The sequence below is a fragment of the Rhinopithecus roxellana genome, chromosome 7 (assembly GCF_007565055.1).
Source record: "Rhinopithecus roxellana isolate Shanxi Qingling chromosome 7, ASM756505v1, whole genome shotgun sequence".
In the NCBI taxonomy this organism is placed as follows: Eukaryota; Metazoa; Chordata; class Mammalia; order Primates; family Cercopithecidae; genus Rhinopithecus; species Rhinopithecus roxellana.
The window spans coordinates 142,704,999-142,709,827 of NC_044555.1; the positions used below are offsets into that span (position 1 = coordinate 142,704,999).

The window sequence follows — 4,829 nt, forward strand, 5'->3', positions numbered from 1 at the left end:
CTGGACTGCAACATGAAGAGAGAAGCAAGTTAATGACTCTTTACAAAACTCTATTCAAATATACAGCACATTTCTGTTATACATCCAAGCAATTTTTTTTAAACCAGAAATAGAATTACCAGTCAAGTAGCTCTGACACAAGCTTCCTTTAATTAGACCTCCCATGCTGGTAGCTACTGCAACTGCTTGGATCTTTTTTTTTTTTTTTTTTTTTTTTTTTTTTTGACAAGTCCCATTTGCCACAGAGATTTGTAGTATTTCCATTTCAGCCTGTATAGCACTAATCACACTATTAGAATATGGACAAAAAGCCTGTTAATAAATATAGTGATGGAATCCATAACAGATGCTTTTCTCACAATAAAATATTGAATTTCACATACCTCCTAAATTTCCTGTGTCTCATGACCAAATTTCAGGTATTTGGAAAACTTGTTTGATAAAGTGTCACGTGGAGATAATGATGGGCCATTTCTCTTGGGATTAAATCTGAATATTTAGACTTCATTGCCTCTTTGAATGTACTCTTATAGATGTCACTTTTCAGCTTGCAGGTTTAAGTATCTAAAACCACTAACACCAAGTAATGAGAAGGACTCTAGTCTGATTATATTAGAAAATCTCGGTTCAAGTTCACTAAAAATTCTCCAGCACAGCTGCTGTTACAGTCATGGTGGAGAGAAGAGTGACCTGGTAATTAGAAAACCTGGCTCCTAATCCTGGCTCTGTCCTTAATCATGCAAACAGTAATGCTATCTTTTCTTGAGTTCTATTCTACATGCCAGGTACTTTGCTGAGTGCTTCACATGGATTTTGATGTATTCACTCTTACAAACATTCTATGAAGTAGGTACTATCATTATTCTTGTTTAACAAAAAAGGAAATGGATAACTATAAAGATTGAAATGATTTGCTAAGAGTTACAGCTAACAGTCCAGCACCACACCCATGAGTGCCCACGCATGTGGACAAGGGGCCTGGGGATCGACCCACCAGCTCAACGCCATCAGTGTCCACCCACACCTTTCAGAAACCTGAGGATAAGCCAGTCCAACCTGCTGGTGCCTATGCACATCAGCTGAGATCCTGGAGATCAACCAGCCACACCTGCCACAGCCTGCATCCATGTGCACCATTAGGAGCCTAAGGACAGGCCAGCCCTGCCTGGCACCACTTCCTCCAGTGCCCATATAGGTCGTTGGGGGTTCTGGGGATTGGATTGCCTCACCTGCTGCCAATGGCATCCAGACACTCCTCCTGGGGGTCTGAGGACATGCCCACCTGGCCTGCTACCACCACCATTGCCAGCACCTACTTGCATAAACCACCTGGTAACCTGGGGATTGGCGCACCCAGTTTTCAGCTGCCACTGCTGATGTCTGTGCATACCACCTGAAGGGCCAAGAGCTGACCTGCCACAGTTACTGCCACCACCATTGTCGATGCTACACACACCATCCAGGGACCTGAAGACACACTTGACTTACTGTTACCACTCCACTGCTGGCACATGAATAAGATACCTGGAGGCCCAAGGATCAACCTGCATCGACCCACTACTACCAGATCTCACATATGCCTCCATGGGGACCCAACAACTGGCATGTTTGGCCCACTGCTGCCACCAGTAGGGCCCAAGGATCAGCCTATCTGGCATCCCTGTCTCCAGTAAGGCCTTACCACATCCTCCACTAACAGTTTCAGCCTAAGCCACTGAAGAACTCACAGACACCATTTAACACTGATTACAGTCAAATAAATAATCCAGAGACTACAGAAAAACATGCACCCAGAATGGATGGAAAATCACCCAATCCAACCAGAACTATAGTACATCTACAAGAAACAGTTTTTACCTACAAAATCCTATCCATAAAAGAAGTGACTGCTATATCAGACATAAAATATCAACATAAAAGCACAAGAAAAAGGAAAAAAAAAAAACAAGTAACTATGACATCTCCAAAGAACATAATAATTCTCTAGTAATAGATTCCACTGAAAAAGAAATCCATAAAATGCCTGAAAAAATGCAAAATGATATTAGAGAAGCTCAGTGAGATGCAAAAGAACACAGATAAACAATACAAAGAAATCAGAAAAAATGATGGTTTCCAGCTTCATCCATGTCCCTGAAAAGGACATAAACTCATCTTTTTTTATGACTGCATAGTATTCCATGGTATGTATGTGCCATATTTTCTTTATCCAGTCTATCATTGATGGGCACTTGAGTTGGTTCCAAGTCTTTGCTATTGTGACTAGTGCTGCAATAAACGTACATGTGCATGTGTCTTTATAGTAGAATGATTTATAATCCTTTGGGTATATACCCAGTAATGGGATTGCTGGATCAAATGGTATTTCTGGTTCTAGATCCTTGAGGAATCGCCACACTGTCTTCCACAATGGTTGAACTAATTTACACTCCCACCAACAGTGTAAAAGTGTCCCTATTTCTCCACATCCTCTCTAGCATCTGTTGTTTCCTGACCATCATTCTCAGCAAACTAACACAGGAACAGAAAACCAAACACCGTATGTTCTCACTCATAAGTGGGAGTTGAACAATGAGAACACATGGACACAGGGAGGGGAACATCACACACTGAGGCCCGTCAGTGGGAGGCTAAGGGAGGGATAGCATTGAGAAAAATACCTAATGTAGATGATGGGTTGATGGGTGCAGCAAACCACCATGACACATGTATACCTACGTAACAAACCTGCATGTTCTGCACATGTATCCCAGAACTTAAAGTATAATAAAACAAAAGAAAACAAACAAACAAACAAATGCTAGCAAGGACGTGGAGTAAAGGAAACACTCGTATACTGTTGGTGGAAATGCAAATTAGTACAACCACTATGGAGAACAATTTGGAGGTTCCTCAAAAAAGTAAAAATAGAGCTACCATATGATTCAGCAATCCCACTGCTGGGTATATATCCAAAAACATGGTAATCAGTATATTGAAGAGATATCTGTACTCCCATGTTTATTTTAGCACTATTCACAATAGCCATGATATGGAGTCAACCTAAGTGTCCATCAGCAGATAAATGGAAAAAGAAAATGTGGTACACAACGGAATATTATTCAGCCGTAAAAAGAATGAAATCCTGTCATTTGCAGCAACATGGATGGAACTGAAGTCATTACGTTAACTGAAATTAGCCAGACACAGAAAGACAAACATCATATGTTCTCACTTATTTATGAAATCTAAAAATGAAAACAATTGAACTCATGGACATAGAGAGTAGAAGGATGGTTACCAGAGGCTGGGAAGGGTCGTGGGGGTATGGGGAGGAGGCGGGGACAAAAAATAGAATGAATAAGACCTAGTATTTGATAGCACAACAGGGTGACTAGAGTCAATAATAATTTATTTTTATTTTTAAAAAATTTGGACATAGGAGTTTAATTACCTGCTAGACCATCAGATGGAAATATGTAGTAAATTGATGGGAAAAAGGTGTATATACTTAGGAGAGAGGCAGGCATTTTTAGACCACTTGAAACTTAGACATTCACCAGATTGGACAATTTTTGGCATTTAAAATAAATCTTTTTGCCACAAAAAAACACAAAGCAATGTATTAAAACTGGTTTAGAGAATTGCCCAAATGATTTTTGCAACATGACTTAAATTTTTTTTCATATTCCATTAAATGTCAAATTCTCTTCGGCAAATCTATCCAAATACTACATTTTCATTTTACAACTTCATTTATATTTATATAGTAGAGTGTCCTAAACTGATGTTCATCAGGATACCTTCCTTTAAGCCCTAATCGTTTCTATCTTCCATTTAAAATGTATAAGTATCTTTTAATTAAGTTGTTATTCTCAAAGATATTCTGGAGAAATGACTAGGAATTAAACACCTATAAATTCTTCTTCACTTCTGTTATAGTGTAGCAATTTATTATCTAACCCATAATGGTCTATCAGTTGAGTAGGTTTAGTTTCTAGTTCTCTTCGGACACAGCTGACTATAACTCATAAAGCAACAGCTGGCTACAGCTTCTCCATTTCTTTATTAACAACTGTAACTGAGACTGATCAACATTCTTTCATCTATACATTTGGACAAGATTTCGCCTCCAACGAAGGTCTTCTTTCTCCTGAACCTGCTTCACCAGTTTTGCTTTTTCTTCATTTAATTCTTGTTTAGGAAGATTCTAATTCACAGACTCATTTTGAAGAACACTACATGACACAGAATCAAGTGACTGAGATTCACTCACATGGATATTCTTGAAGGTGTTTTTCAAATATGTGCTTTTTTCAAATTCACTTGTCTATGTGTTTAAAATTTTCTTGAAATTCCAAACAGTTTTCCTCTGTGGAGGATGTTGGTTTCTCTGAGAAGTTCTTATTGTTTTCTTCATTCTCTACTTTAAGATGTGTTATCACATTGTAGCAGGAATTAAATGAAGAACTTGTTTTCCTTAATCTTTCTTTAAGTGTTGCACTCATAGGTTGTTTTCATGAACTAGTTGTATGGGGAGATGATGGATTCACAAAGGCCTGTGGTACTAGGCAAAACCACAGCTGAGTCTGACTGATTTTCCATCTTGAAAATGAAATATTGGTTTACCTCTCTGCTATACCCAGCGTGAGCAGAAAGCACATGTAGTTGCGGCCATAAATCTATCCTGTGCCCAAGGCGGGGGCCATGCGAGAGAGCTATAGTCAATAATAATTTAATTGTACATTTAAAAATAACTCAAAGATTATAATTGGATTGTTTGTAAAACAAAGAATAAATGCCTGAGGGGAAGGATACCCCATTCTCCATTATGCAATTATTATGCATTG

The 4,829-nt window shown here is 38.7% G+C and overlaps 1 pseudogene; it reads right to left on the reverse strand.

Moving 5' to 3' along the window:
• Positions 1-3,884: 3,884 nt before the first annotated feature.
• LOC104666313 lies at positions 3,885-4,605 on the reverse strand (annotated as a pseudogene).
• Between the last annotated feature and the right edge of the window lie 224 nt (positions 4,606-4,829).